Consider the following 14800-nt stretch of genomic DNA (forward strand, 5'->3'; position numbering starts at 1 on the left):
AGCTCACACAATGGGCGTCAACGGATTAGGTAGAGAGGTGGAAACAGTCAAAGCACCCTAGCTGTAAGAACCAGCTGAAGCAGACAAGGGGGGTAGTGAAAATTAAATCCTTGAAAGTGGTATGGTTTAAACAGACTAAACTTCTCACGGGGTGTAGAGTAGCATATGGTTGGAAAGGGCGGTTCTGCAAAGTTGCAAATTCCAGAAATAAGTGAAAGACAAAAACCAAAACAAATGCCCAAAACCTTTCCTTCGAGCCGGAATTGAACCAGCGACCTAAGGATTACTTTCTAGAGACAGCCTACAGTCCTCCGCTCTACCAGCTGAGCTATCGAAGGAAGATGAAGAAAGAATGCCAAGAATGAGTCAAGACTGTATCAACAATAGCCTTAGGCTCTAATGGGCTTCCATATGTATTACTTTTCACAACAGCAAACCAGCATCCAAAAAAAGGCACAAAGCTAACTTTCCTGCAAGACTGTATTTCGGTTACAAAACTGCCAGTTTTCTGCCAAATAGTTCACAGCTCTTGTAAGATTGTTGGTGGTGGCAGCATTAAGGTTGGGGTTCCTGTCATGACCCATATGAAATCTGTCTACGGCTTGACAAAGAAACTTGCCCACTCTTTGGTGACCTTGCCACATTTCCTAAGATGAGCTAAGAGAAGAGGATGAACTCCCCTCCGCACTATTCCTGTCGACAGTTCTCCAGCCAAATCCAATAACAAAATAGCAAACAAATCAGTTAACACACTCCCCGGCAGCTTCTACAGCAAACGCATAGGAACAGAGGGAAAAGATGGAAAGGAATAACCATTGAGGTTTTAATTCCAATCCCACCAACTGCCGTGGTGCGTGTAAGGCCGCTTGTACACAGATGAGGTTGCAACATCTGGCATTGCAACTGGTGGCCTACTCAACCGCTGGGCCTGGGAGGCTGAGTCCTTTGTGAATCATCTGTGCGAGTGCCACAGCTCACAGCTGTGGCAATTGAAAGCAAACTACTCTCTTTCTAAATTACAATGATTCATGAGCATCTCGGCTGTCTGAGCAGCAGGGTGGGGCAGAAAGCTGTGAGCAGACACCCTGTTTGCCGAAACCATGCCATCCCACTTGCGATGGGAGTGAGTGTAGCAGTGTTACCTCAGTGCCCTACAGCATACCCATCCTTAACCCGTGCTTACCTCCACCTCCTCCTTGTGACTCAACCCCAGACACTGGGCTGTTTCAGCAAGTGTGTAGCCAGCAGGTTGAGGGAAGAGGGATTTCCTCCATATTCAGCACTTATGAGCTTTCATTTGGAATGCTGTGTTCTGCCTTGGCTCCCTGGTGCAAGACAGACGAGGACGTACTGGAGAGAGTGCGGTGGAGGGCCACCAAGATGGCCACGGGGCTGGAGCACACGATGTGGGAGGAGAGGCAGAGAGAGCTGGGCTTGTGCAGCCGTAAGAAGAGACGGATAAACGGGGATCTTACTGCAGTCTGCAACTAGCAAATTGGAGCGTATGGGGAAGGCGGGGCTTTTTCACCACTGCAAATGTTGCCCAGAAGGTGGAATCTCCACTTGTGGAGTTACTCAAAGCTTGACTGGATACAGCCCTGAGCAACCTGATCTAGCTTTAAAGTCTACCCTGTCTGGAGCAAGAGGTTGGACCAGATGATCTCCAGAGGTCTTTACCAAACACAGACAAAAGTGATCCCATGTCAGGAAGGCGACTTCACAGAGGAGATGAACTCACAGCAAAACTATCACCGCGGACTTCTCTGTCTGGAAAACATAGCGCTCTGTCTCACAATCAAACTCCCACACACATTTTATTTATTTTCATACTAACAGACATCTTAAGCCTCGTCTACTGCTAAAAGCAGCAGAGATCTTGATAGAAACTCAATAAGATGTCTCTCTGTTTACGTACATGGGAATATAGGAAGGTCAGGAAATATTTGACTCACCTATGCGGTACTGTTGCAGCTCCTCAGAGGCCCAGTCCTGGAGCTGCGATGTGCCATGACATTCACGTACACACCAACGACTACCAAGTCAGCCGACGCTATGAGGAGAGACATATGATGGAGATGATAGACAGAACTTCTGTATGCAGTTAGGGCAGTATCTGCGCTCTCCGGGGTCTGAGATGGTCTTGGTGGGAGGAGGTCCTTGAGATACCCATTGGTAAGAATGTGGGGTTAATCCTGTGCCAGAGAAAGAATGGCACAACAGATAATGTGGGCCTGTGGATCAGCAAGCTCCTAAATCAGAGCAGATAGTGTAGCCCCAGGGCTCTAATCTTTTCCAGTCTGCAGACCCCACAGCATTTTCCAGGGGCACTTCAGGCTCCTTTCGAGCACATTTCAGCCTGTTGTCATGAGTCTGCCTTATCCAAACCACCTTTCACAGACCCCTCAAAAATAATTCACTAGTCCCACCCAGGCATTCAGGGACCCCAAAACTGAAAACCACTGCTCTGTCCAGTTTAACTCCTTGACACTGCCATCTAATCCAGTGGTGAGGTACCAGATACATACAGACTTTAGGGGAAGTATCACCATTTCTTTGATGTGAAGAGTTGTTACTGGTGGAGATAACCCGAAACAACTTCTATTTTCCTGTAAGAAATCAGTGGCAGTTAAGTCAAGATAAAAATTCAAATAGCATCAGATAAAAAGTGAATGTTGTTACTATCTATGCGTGAACAAATGGGATGCAGAAACCACAGTGTTGCCTTGACAATAAAAAGCATTGGAGTTCTCTTTTTGTGGAACTTGCTAGCAGTGATGTATGGGTGATTTGTGAGAGATATTCTCCTAAACTACATATGTACCCCCCAGGGCAGCTTTTCAAAGCAGATATTCCTAGGAAAAATTAATTAATTTTTTCTTGATTTTTTGAACTTGGTAAGCTTTGAATGCTTAACAGAATTGTATTTTGGCATGGAGTTCGTGAAAGATCTCTGATTATTTCGATTCTTTTAACTGATTAAATGAAGATACCAAGCTTTGAGGGCCATGTGACTGGAGCCCTGAGCTATATAAAGGGAACAGCTCACCTGTTTCATGTGGTGTAGAATAAGATGAAAGGAAAGGATGTAGCTTGAAAGCAGGATGGAGAACAGCCAGAGGTAAAGCTACTAATAGCCGGACTGTATAATTACGCTTGGTAATGCTATGTGTTTTGTTAAACTCAGATTAGCATATGATGGTCTCCAGTGTTTTGTATACTTACAGGCTGACTTTCTAACACAGCTTTAAACGGTTTAAAGGGTTTTTTCCAGTGAAAAGCTTTAAAAAATCTGGTTGATTCTGAAGCACTTGGGGGGATTGTTTTCTTTTCTTTTGAGGTGGAAATATGCACATGCTCTGAATATAAGCATCAGATTGGACTTGCCATGAATTTGTGAAACCGTTGCATTCACTCTAATTCTACCTGGTCTGTGTTACACACCACTGGTTGGCTGCTGTGTTTCCTGCACCGCCAGCTGGTGATGAGCTTCGGCTATCTCAATTTGGCAGTCTTGTGTGATACCTCTGCAACAGAGGAGGAGGCTTTCCTTAACACTACTACTCACAGCAACTTGAATGGAGAGTCTGAAGCGTCAGCGAAGCAATCACCTCCCTCTGTCTACCTGTTAAAATTCAAGATAGAAATCTCTTTGGGCTGGGCTATGTTTGTACTTAAAGGCTGAATAGCAGCTGGCACAACAGACCCCCCAAGCCCTGTCTGATGCCCCCGGGCTCTGTTGTGACGTAAATAATATGTATGACTCCTTGAGCCAGGTTCAGAGACAACTTTAATAACACGTGAGCGAATGCCAAGAGGAAGGAAGGTGGGAATGCAGAAAGAAAAGAACAGGGAGAGTACATGAAGGTTTGCTTTATAGGAAGTTTGATTGCATCGCTGCAGTGTAGGCTGCATTTCAGGAAATACAGAGTTTATAGGCCATTACGTACAGCTACCAGGTTTTGTTGTGCTCAGACAACCTGCTTAATATTTCTGATGCTGCACCATCACAGTAATAGGCATCCAGAGGAAAGCACCTTTTGGGTATTCAAAGCCTAAGCCGTATATGTTTATCCACAGATATGTCTAGCTTAATTTTGCTACATAACAACCTTACAGGTCTGGGGTGGCTTTTAATACAAAAATCTCTTCTTTACAGCTAAGTTATTTTAATTCAGTCTTCTTCCTATGTGTGACCAGTTCCATAAGTAATCAAAACACAGACACTGAAGACCCATGGCAGCGCTCAGACATCAGATTCAGATTGCGCAGCCCTCCTCAAGCAAACAGTTTAGCCCCAGCAGCGATTACACAAGTGCCTGAGAGGTCACCCCGTCAGTGGGCATGGAAGGGAATATCCTCCATGTAATCGTCAAACTGTTTTTCAACGAGTTAAATGCTCAGCCACATAAGTCAAGCTGAGAAATGCTGGGAGTAGTATTCCCGTCTTCTCACAAAGGGTTCCACGTCTTGCCCTTATCCTGGTGAAAGACAAGATTAATAACGTGTGAGCTCTTCTGAGATGATGATCAGCCCAGAAAGTTTTGATAATTGGGTGGCAATTAACCACAGTCAGGACATGACATTATTCAGATACAATGGACCAGCTCCTAGCTGCTGTGAATCGTAAGTCATTGCAGAGCCTGACCCCTATCTAGTTTAGCTTAGTTTCCATCCAACAGGCACCACACTAGACTTTTTTTGTTTAAGCAAAAGCTCAGCTAATCACCCATAGGCTCTTCATGTCCTGGTCTCATCCAGTCAGTGAAGCAAAGGAGGGTATTTCTGACTGGTAACTTCCACTTTCCAGCCCTGTTTTTTCCTGCCCCGCAAGTAAACATTGCTTTGCAACAGCAGTTATGAAGGCCGTGGTCTCACCGGAGGTGTCGGTGTCAGGGACACCCTGCATCACCCGGGGAAGGGCAGCAGAGCAGAGGACAAAAGCGGCCGTGTCTGGGACACAGGCGAGCCCGCTGCCTCCTGCGGCTGCTTCCCATCGGGAGGCAGCCCTTCCACCCATCCACTCCCCTTCCCTTGCTCATCAGGCCTCTCAAACTATACCAGTCCTAATGAAAATGAAACATGCATGTCATACATAACGAGGAGAGGCTCAACTGCTGGCAAAAGAAAAAAGTGTGAAATTACAGTATCAGTGTGAGGCAGAGATATGAGCCCTCATTCCCCAGGAGAGAATTTGCAAGTGCATAATTTTTTCCATTCACAAGCAACGTTTAAGGGGCAGCTTTTGGAAGCTGAGATGAAAAGCCAGGAGAAAAACAGCAGAGTGAGTATTTCTGCCCTAAATATTTGGGATCCTTTGCTGATACACCAGTTTGGTTAGGCACGGGGAGATGTGCATGCACAGCCCTGGTGAACAAGTGTCATTCCTAATGCGTTCTTCTACCTACAGCTAATGCTTTATCTAGCCTTTCTGAAGGCTGAACAGCAAACCCTTTAAGGGTCATAAAAAAAAAAAAGAGTACAGTACAACTTTTTGGCTGTCTTTCCTCTTCATGGGAGAATTTAGCAGTCCTGGGTAAGGAGGAGACTTGCCCGTGTCAGGTCTGGCTGTGGTAGGGGACAGTAGTCTTTCTCACTCATGAGAATCTAATGTATTTTTAAAGAGCACTTTAATATAGCATAACAATATTACCACACATCTTGCTCAAGCACAGAACTTTTCCAATCTATATGCAGTGCCAGATAGAGTGACTATAAAATGAGTTACTGTACCTTAAATTTCTGCCTTGGCTATAGTGACAGGAAGCTAATTAGACAAACTGACCGTGTCTTCTGGACCCAAATCCACATTACTTGGACACATAAGAATTACCAGCTGCGTGACAGCTCATGCTTCTGGAGAGAGCTGGACTTAAAGGATGAAATAACAGGTAAAGGAGCGGAGAACGATGGCCAGTGTGGGGCCCAAACCAGTAATGCAGCAGCTTTTAAACTCTTTTCCAGCTAAACTTTAACACCTGACAACGTGGCCAAAATATGCTAGAAGCATGTCTGAGGTATGAATGCTGGGCTCAGACCACATGTAAAACTAAGCTCTAAACACAGTTTGACTTCTCCAGGTTATTATTAAATTCCAAAGACCAGCGTATTGGAGCCAACTGCACACGCTAATCCTGATGGAGCAGACCGTACAATTCATAACCCACGAAGCTACTGAGCTTCTTGACTCTGGCAAGCTTTGCTGGACAGTGGTAGACCTGGACCTACCAGGGCTCAGCAGGCCACAGAACAACAGTTTTAAACCTGGGCTTCACTTCAGCCATCAGAAGCAAAAACCTTTGGACAGGCACAAGTGTTTTCTGGTGCCTCTTTTGCAAGCATCTGTGTTTCTGGGAAATGACTCTTGAGAACTACTGTCTTCTTACAAAAAAAAAATCATCTGTAGTCTTCCCACTTCCTTATCAGAAGCTGGGCTCCAGACTACGCCCAGATATTATATGGTCCTCTTTTCTGGTATTCCTGCCTCTACACAGTCAGATCCAAACATTTCAGGTATCATTAAGTATCAGACGGGGAGAAGGGCAGGGTTAATATCAAATTCAGTTGCAGGTTGAAACATCCTTTCTGAAAGGGACGAGCAAACCTCAAAAGGCAAGAATGAACAGCCAAAACAATGGCTGCACCTCTATGAGCTGCACAGTCTTGTCTTCTTCTTAGTGTAGGCTCAGCTGAAAAAAGGGGCACTGCACTATGAAGGGAGCTGGGCCAAGGGATCTTATTGCCACTATTTTTTGTGTGTATTATTTGTATTGCTATAGCACCCAGGGACCTCAAATGGGGATTAGTGTCCCATTGAACTAGGCACTATAAAAATAAGCACCACAAACACAGTTTCCTGCTCCTGAGGGCTAAGCTTTGGCCATTTCTCTGCAGGGCAAAAGGAAGTGTATTAGGGTGCACTGCATGTAATATTATTTTTATAGCCCTTGTCCTTCCTTAACCTGATGCCCCACTTCTGTTTCTTAACCTAACTCATCACCTCAGTCTAAATTTAGTTTGTGAGCTTCTTGGACAAAAGCCTTTGTGTCTTTTCATTTGTTCTGTTTTTTTTTAATTTTGCATGGTTTTAAGCCACAAAAAAATCATACACACTATTGAAAACATGAAACAATATAACTTCCTCTCTAAGAGAAAAAGGATCTGATCTATTTAAATGCACATCTTGAAGTTTTATGATTCTGTATCTCTACAGAGCCTAATGTAATCCTGTGGATCAATGAGCAACACAACTGGTATGGCAATATAAATAAAGAAGTCTGGTCAACATGTATATATGCACCAAGTACTTCTCCAGATGATATGCAGACAAAGGAGATATATCTGCAAAATGATTCCTAGTGGTTAAATACAAAAAAGTCTGCTAGTGTACGGCATTGTGATTGATAAATTGGATTTGCAGATCCCCACAAAGATAAAGGAATGGGACAAAGTCAGGGCAATACAGTCTTGATGTCTCTGTGACCTGGAAGAAAAGGTGGGCATTCTCCCATCTCTAAAGTCATTCCTTCCCAGCCAGCCTCACACATGCACCATCCTCTTCCCCTGCCCACAGCCACAGCAGCTTCAGTTGCATCAAGGGACCATTTCTCAGCAATGGTGGGTTTTGGAGCACTGGCAGTTTCCAACCTTTTGTACGGAAAAGGGACTACCTGGGCAGAAGAGTCTGTAAGCCAATAGTTAGAGCAGTGCAGTAGGGTCCAACAGCTCTGCCACCATCCATCCATACCAAATATTACATAACCCATTCACGCTCTAAAAGAGGGAAAAAACAAAAGCTTAAAAAAAAAAAGAGGTATTTATTTAAAAGACTGTACTGAAGAGCTATAACAATACAGGATGTTAGTTTACACAGAGAGAGTAGCGAGTGTACAGACAGCATAAGTGTGCGGTTCACTTCTGTTTCCCCTCCAGGCCACACGGATCTGCCTGACTGTCAGCTTTACATACAGCCACTCTGGCAAACCTCAGGCTTACTCTGCCCAAGACAGCAGGGCGTGTGATAAAGGGAGTCCCCAAAGAAAAAAAGGACTCCCTCAGGTATCACTCTGCTGCTTTTGACGAGCAGCAGAGAAGCAAGGGGTTCCAAGCTTTTGAAGGCGTATCTGCAAGCAAGTGAAATCGTGCAAACTTTGTGAGTGGGCTGTCGTCCCTGGCACAGAGCACTGCGCGCTCGGGGAGGCACGGGGAAGGGGGACCCCCTTCACAGCCTGGTAGCCAGGGCTGAGAGCTATTTGGATTAGATGAGGAATTTCGAGTGGAAACCATCTGAGTGTGTGTGCCCGCCTGTGTGAAGTTGAACTGTGTATAAAGAAAACAAATAGCTTCTTCCAGTACTTCTGCAAGGTCCGATTCTACAGGGGGCTTAGGCAAGCCTCGTCTTTCCTGCCACTGCAAACTTCAGTGGGATTGGGGGGGTAGGGGGTGGTTTCCTGCTCTGAAAGTGAAGAATCGGGAAAAATCCCTGACAGCAGCAGTATGAATAAATTGGCAAGATACGCTGTAAATAGCTTTGATATGAAACAAAAATAAAACAAACAAAAAAATCTTATTGCAGCCATTTTAAGATTCCAGCTTCCTTCCTCACCCCTGCCACTAAGCAGGCTTCCTCAACGTGTGACAAGAAGAAATGAGAGGGACTCTTGCCAAGTGTTTTCTGACCCAAATCCTAGAGGTATCCTCCATCTGCAGCAACAGACAGCTCGCTGTGGTCTGTCATTACCTTCTGTTTGGTTTTCAACACCAGCTACCCTAGTTAATGAAAGAAGATGCAACCACCACAGACAATGAACAGAAAAACGTTAGCAGTATTTCTGGGAAGCTTTGAGGAAGAGAGCAGAATACAAAACAATAATGACTGAGGCATACATATACAAGCGCATTGCTGTAGCCAGCTACCTAAGCTCAGCTGTTAGGAAAACAGGCTGTATACAGCCCGGTGGAGAGGATTTAAGGACAAGTGATGAAGGGCAGAGCTAACTGTCCAACTTCTGTCACAGCACCACACCTACCTACTCAGCCTCTATCTGCAGGCAATAAATTTCATGGCCTGAAAGACCCAGGCAGTCAGAAATATTTTTCCTATAGGACCGAGACCCAGCTCCATATCCGTAGTGTTCTTCTATGTAAATGTTTGCATGCGGCTCTTCACATGTCAGGTTTAGAGCAATGCATGGTATTTAGCCAAATGCCATTCCCCTAAAGGGCAGCATATTTTTGTTCTTATAATCTTGCATGGAAATTGAAATGGACATATTCTAACATGGGAAAAGTAAACATGTTTCCCTCAGCTAGGCACTGCTGCCTCACTGTGCTGGTGATGACGGTGGCCTGAGATTTTTCTCTACACATTCCTGTCCAAGATTCAGAAACCACCAAGGAAGACAGTTCCCCACAGAAAATTAAACCCCTCAACTTGACCTAGGCACTAGGCTGGGGATTGGATCTACTTAGCCAGACAATACAGGCAGTGCTGGCCTCATCAGTAAAGCTCCGTCATTCTGCTCTTCATCAAGCCTCTCTATTTGATATAACAAACTCCTACTTACCTACCACATAAACCTGCCGTACTTAAAATGCTTGTCTTTGATAAACCATGCTCCCCTTTGAGGGTCCATTAGGCCCAACCTGAATCAAGCCTAAAAAGCCACTTAAAGCTTTGGGAAAACTCTTTGGATTTGCAGCTTCACATTTCAGTTACTGCGATGTTTGCATTAAGATGCTTGTCGGAGTTCTGCCCTGCAGGATTCAGAAAAAGAAAAATGTTCCTTTTGTACTGAACACAACCAGTAGGTATTTAGCTATTTTTTGTGTATTACGACAGTACCATCTGGCATTCATCTGCTGGGTACCTCAGGAGAATGTCCCCTTCCGACTTGCCTGTATTATGCCGGCCAAAATGATAGAGTACACCAAAGGTTAACTTCCTGTAATGTGGTCTCTTGGCTTATCTTGAGTGAGACAATAGTTCCTTTATATTCTTAACTTTGTATTTCACATGTTCTCCTGCCTGCCTGGAAAAGAGGGTCATAAGAGATTCTTATGGGTCAGACACCTCCTAATGTGAAGCCAGGGATAACGCTAGCAAACTTAGTAACAACAATCTATAAGGCCAATCGGTGATGCACATACAGAAGGAAATATGAAACAGTAATGGAAATTTGCCCAGTGAGATTTGTTCTGTTCCACTGAAACGCTTTGTACAGTGGAAGCATAAACAAACCACTGCTCTTGGAAGTCATGGTTCACCTGCTGACTCAAAAACTCATGTCTGTCAACCAGCATGAGAGAGGCCAAGGGGACTATCTGTTTGGGTTTCTCTTTTGGTCTCAGACTAATTTACCTTGTCAGTTCCAAGATCTCCATTCCTTTCTTGAAAGGACCATAAAGGAAGTTTGGCTTACCCATGCCCTCCAATTATTTGGCTATTTTTAAGCAAACAAACAAGAACTTAGCATGGACCAGTTCAGATTGACTAGTTCAGCTGCTGAGTAATGTCTTAAAGCTATTTTCATCCTAGCCTCTTCCTCAAACGGCAGTTCCTTCATCTGTTTAGGGATATAGACTTTAATACTCCCAACCTGCTTCTTGCAAACAGCCTTTTCAAGGGAAACAAGCCAGTCCTGAGCAATTAAGACCTATAGATCTCCCTTCACTTCCTTCAAAGCCGTTGTGGAGGTGCAGCTGAAACCCATTAAATTCAATTGAGCCCAAATGGCCCATAAGTCATATGGAAACTTCCTCTGGGCTTTTAACAAAGAGCCTTGCTTTAAATTCCAAATTACAAACAAATTCAGTCTGTTCAGCTTTCGCATAAAACATAAAAATTAAAGAAAATATACAGAGGAAAAGTTGCATCAAATCACAGGCAGCATTATAAGAAAGTACAGCCAGTTACTCTTGTTCTGAAGTTACATTCTTCAGTTAGAAACGTCATATTAAGTCATGGCAAAATTTTCTTCAGTCTGGACTGTAGAAAACTGCTTTATCCAGTGTATCACAAAGTAAAACTGGTGGCATTTACCACTCCATTCTCTCCTCTGACTTTTCCCCATAATGGCTAAAAAGAATATATATTTACATATATACACATAATATGTTGTATACATATAATATGAATATATGTATAATTATGTCATATATAGCTACCAGAATAATCTCACGTTCGTATATAATAAGTACATAACAAACATTTATATACTATATATACTTAACACTAAGCGTTGTTTTATTGTGGGTCAGATTTTTATCAAGTTGACAAATATGTTAATGTGGCTTTACATTGGAAATCTCAATCTGTCTAAGATTAGGGATCAATATATGTACTGCAAGATCATAAGTCAGTTGAACACTGAAAAGATCCAGGCAGATACTGAACTTGAAAATTACACAGTAAAATTGTTCCATAATACGTCTTTATTCAGATCCCCCATGGGACTGGCATGCTGTAAAAGCCTTAAAAAAGCCTCTACTTGAGGGCTGATTTCACCCTAAGGGCTCTGAGAATAACTGGAGTCCTGGATCTTTATGACTTTGTATAAATTAATGTGTTTTTACATTATTTTTAACAAGAACTTGATGAAAAATATCCTGCTCTACCTGTTCTGTTTAGCACCCAAGTAACAAGACATTAGAAGTATCATCCGAATGGTTTCTTAAAAGTGCTGTGGAGTAATACTTTCTGAAGATAATGGGTCTGAGAGGCAGATACGCGCGCATTCCCGAGGCACGTGAAATTGGAACAAGAAGTAGCAGGCCTCCTTCGGGGCTAACCAGGACTGTGCCGAGCACTGCTCCAAGCCGCACGGGCTCGGCAGCCGGTTCCTGTGCAGATCCAACGCCTTTCCCACGGTGGGGCAACATGCCCCAGGTGCAAAGGGAGCGGGGTACCACTGTCTGCTAGAGGGCTTTGCACCACTGCCGTAGGTCCATCAGGGCCCTGGGACACTGGGCTGTCAAACCACAATGACCAAGGCACGGACTTCACCTCCTTGTTACGCCAGTGGCAAAGGCAGCAAATCTTTTTCAGCTGGCTTTGTACAAACCCATCGGCGAGGGCATGGTTTAGATTACCACAATGAAACGAGCAACTCTGTTTCTCCCATCCTCACTCCTCCTCCTCTCCCTCCCCCAGACCCTTCCCCTAACCATGCGCTCTTGCTGATCCCTCTGTACCAGCCCAGAGCTGCTCCAACTCACTGGACAGGCAGAAGAGCAACTCTGCAAAAGCAAACACTTTAACCTTATAAATGCTTATAAAAGCTTATAAATACCTCAAGGATGGGTGTCAAGAAGATGGGGCCAGACTCTTTTCAGTGGTGTCCAGCGACAGGACAAGGGGCAATGGGCACAAACTGAAGCACAGGAAGTTCCATCTGAACATGAGGAAGAACTTCTTCCCTCTGAGGGTGACAGAGCACTGGAACAGGCTGCCCAGGGAAGTTGTGAAGTCTCCTTCTCTGGAGATATTCAAGACCTGCCTGGACAAGGTCCTGTGCAGCCTGCTGTAGGTGACCCTGCTTCGGCAAGAGGGTTGGACTAGATGACCCACAGAGGTCCCTTCCAACCCCGAACATTCTGTGATTCTGTAACAGAGCCTCATGCAACAAGCAAGAAGGGTGACAGTGCGAAAGAGGTAGGACTGTAAAGCCAGGAGCAGCAAGAGGAGAAGCAGGACTGAATTGTGGCAACAGAGACCCACACACTGAAAGACATCAAGTTTGTTAAATGAGCAAAAAGAAGGCACAGCTGAAATGTGTTAACCTGCATCTGAGAAAAAAAAAAAGTCAGCATAGTATATTAACAGCTCAACTGCCACCCCACTCCTTTCTCAATATCCGCAGAAATTCATTGAGATTTAGAACTTGCTCCTGGGACAGTGATAACAGAAACTACAGAACTCCTAAGACCGTGACTGAGGTCTGGGAATATTAAATGGACAGCTAACTTCACAACAATGAATGAAGTAACACCTATTAGGAAAGTCTGGGATGCGGGGCGTGAAAAACAATCAAAAACCTACAAAGAAAAAAAGATGCTGAAATACCTGTTTGCAAGAAGTATGTTCTCTGGTTTGTTTGTTTGTTTGTTTTTTGAATTGTCCTGAATTGCAGCCACCACAGGAGTACTGCAAATCTGAGGAAGTGTAGATGGGACACGTCGAATTGTAAGCGAGAGTGAGAAGGAGAGGGGAATCACTCACTCTCTCCGCTTATTCCCCACTGCCAGGCAATAGCGAATAAAGACTGCCTGAGAAACCAAGCATGCTGAAATCACACCTTCTTGTGGATAAAAGTTATCTGAGGACAAATTCATCCCTAGAGCTGTAATACGGTTACCCTAAGCTTGACAACCCTGAAAACGGCAATAAGTAATAATAAAATCCTCCTAAAAACACAAGCCAGTATTGTAACCATGTGGAAGGAAATACTCCAGTATAATTCAGTTAATGTTGTTTAAGAGGAGAGATGAGGAGTATCGGGGTGAGTCTGCAGCATTGAATGCACCGATGGCACCAAACGCCTGTAGAGCCAGCACATCCCCATCTTAAGCCCGGCTCTGCCATTTGTCTTGGGCCTACCGAAATACAGAAAAACACTGGCACCGGTCACTGTCAGGGTACTTTTGATTACAAGCTAACTCATGAGTGCTTTCCAAAACACTGCGTATACTTTTTTTTCCCCCTGAGCAAAAGCCATGACTTCTAATTTGAAAGGGGATTTTAACATCATTGTGATTCATGGGGATTTCTGGACATTTCCCAGGGAGTTTCAGAAGCGTGGACTTTCTTCCCACCACTCCCGGGAAATGCAGTTAAAAGTCTCCCACCGGTCGCTACTTCAGCATGTTTGGAGCGGCAGAGCGGGACAGTCACCCGGCAGCCTCCATCCCAGCGCCTGCGAGGGGCAGGTCCCCTGCGGATGCTATTCAAGGCTCTGCCCAAAACCCAGGGACTTGTGTGAAAACCATTCCCTGCTGTAGATGCGACCAGCATTAACTTGGACAACAGTCGCACGTCATTCCCATTTCTGTATGTTGCTAATTTATAGAGAAACAGGGTAGGACTGGAGGCCAATGGGAAAAACTGGGGCTGCGGAGGGGATGCTCCCTCAAGGAAATGGACATTAGAAAGTTTCTTAAGCCAAAAGCACACTGAGGACACGTCCTTAACCTAAGAATGATTTTGCGTTAATCCAGATTTAGCCACTGAGATTTTCAGCTCCAACTGGTTACAGCAAGTAATGCACTGGAAAGCCCTGGGTAAGGCTTTCTGCCTCACCTCCCTCACGCAGGACTCACTTCCAACAACGCCAGCCCTTGAGCGACGGGTTTCATACACCAGGGACAGCTGCCTTGCATGATTTGAAGGGAGACCTTCCACCTTTTGCTCTTCAGCTACTTCTACTGTTCTGTTCACCCTGAACATTGCCTTCAGTGATAAAGCTAAAAAACCCCACCCTTGCTCGTTATCCTGACAATATTTAATTCTGACAGCACATTCAGTACACTTCATGCAATATGCAACCCTGTGACTGATGAGGTATTTGCACAGAAGGGCCATATACAGTAAATTGCACGGCAATAAAAGTAAAGGAAAATGCCACGAACAGATCAGCCAGCTGTTAAAATGACGCAAAGTGTGTCTTATTAAATGTGTTGTGTTATATCCAGATGCTGACTAGAATTCAGCCCTGGCTCCCTCAGTAAAGCTGAACCTTAAAAAAACTATAGGTCTCCCTCCCTGTTATTACATGTTAGCTTCCTGCTTTTCAAAGACTGATGCAAA

The 14800-nt window shown here is 44.5% G+C and overlaps 1 non-coding gene across 1 annotated transcript; it reads right to left on the reverse strand.

The window, feature by feature from the left end:
- Nucleotides 1–248: 248 nt before the first annotated feature.
- On the reverse strand, nt 249–338 carry TRNAY-GUA (transfer RNA tyrosine (anticodon GUA)). The gene is given in 2 exon segments: nt 249–284; nt 302–338. It is a non-coding gene; the product is annotated as a tRNA-Tyr (tRNA).
- Nucleotides 339–14800: the final 14462 nt, after the last annotated feature.

The sequence above is a fragment of the Opisthocomus hoazin genome, chromosome 3 (assembly GCF_030867145.1).
Source record: "Opisthocomus hoazin isolate bOpiHoa1 chromosome 3, bOpiHoa1.hap1, whole genome shotgun sequence".
Taxonomy (NCBI): Eukaryota; Metazoa; Chordata; class Aves; order Opisthocomiformes; family Opisthocomidae; genus Opisthocomus; species Opisthocomus hoazin.